Consider the following 1,257-nt stretch of genomic DNA (forward strand, 5'->3'; position numbering starts at 1 on the left):
TTGAAAACATATCTAATTATTGAAGATGTCCAAGAGACAGTAGAAGATTTTGGCACATATGCAGAAACAAGACAGAGTAACTGACACAAATAACAAGCAGGTATATGTAAACTTCCCATTGGAAGGAAGGCAGGCTTTGGAACTGCCTGAGAAGGAATTCAGGAGAATAATATTGAGGTGCATCCAAATGCTTCACGGAGGGGTTGAAGAAAATAAGGAAGAATTTAGGAAAGCAGTACAGGAACAATCAAATAAGATAGATACAGCATTGTAAACAATTCAAAACACTCAAAAAAGAGGTCCAACGATTAATAATAAAATATCAGAAATGGACAATACACAGAAATGGCAAGGGAATAGAATGGAAGAGATGGAAGCCAGAACCAGGGACCTAGAAAACAAATATTTCAATATTTGAGCAAACAGAAAAAAAGTTTAAAAATTCTGAAGAAAATTCAGGTGGGACAATATGAAGAGGAATAATGTTAATTATTGGAATTTCACAACAGGAAGAATCACAGAATACCACAGAGAATATAGCTGAAGAGCTACAAGAACTTTCCTTAACATCCTGAAAAGTGAAAAGATAAGCATTCAAGAAGCTCAATGAACACCAGGAAGAATAGACCCCAAAAGAAAATCACGAAGACATATCATAATCAGGCTATCCAAAATCAAAAATAAGGAGAGAATCCTGAAAGCAGCTAGAGAAAGAGAAGTGTTACTTACAAAGGCAAGCAAATCAGATTAAGCTCTGATCTTTCAGTAGAAACCAAGCAGGCAAGAATGCAATGGGAAGACATATATAAAACCCTGAAAGGAGAAAAAACCCTAACAATCAAGAATCATCTACCTAGCAAAACTGTCAATCAAATACAACAGTGTAATAAAAACATTCCAGGATAAACAGAAGCTAAGGGACTTTGTCAAAACCAACCTAGTGCTTCAAAACATCCTAAAAGGATTTTTTTGGACTAAAACCCAACAGAGACGGACAACAACCAGAGATTGACATGTGTAGCAACAGCACATGGAACTAAATCAACAGATGAAAGAGTCCAGAACAGAACATAACTATAAGAACAAATTCAGAAAATCTGGGAGATCGGTCTATGATCAAAACAATTACAATGTGAAAGAAGGTAAAAATATAGGAACAGAGATCCAGGTGATAAGGAGGTCAGGTAGTTAGCATGGTAAAATAGACTGTTTTAAATGGAGGAAAAATGTAGAATATAGGGTAACTTCAAAGAAAAT

General features: G+C 35.3%; 1 pseudogene; it reads right to left on the reverse strand.

The window, feature by feature from the left end:
• Positions 1-1,257, reverse strand: part of LOC102811047 — a 65,239-nt pseudogene that overhangs the window by 30,812 nt on the left and 33,170 nt on the right.

This window comes from Chrysochloris asiatica, unplaced genomic scaffold, assembly GCF_000296735.1.
Source record: "Chrysochloris asiatica unplaced genomic scaffold, ChrAsi1.0 scaffold00170, whole genome shotgun sequence".
In the NCBI taxonomy this organism is placed as follows: Eukaryota; Metazoa; Chordata; class Mammalia; order Afrosoricida; family Chrysochloridae; genus Chrysochloris; species Chrysochloris asiatica.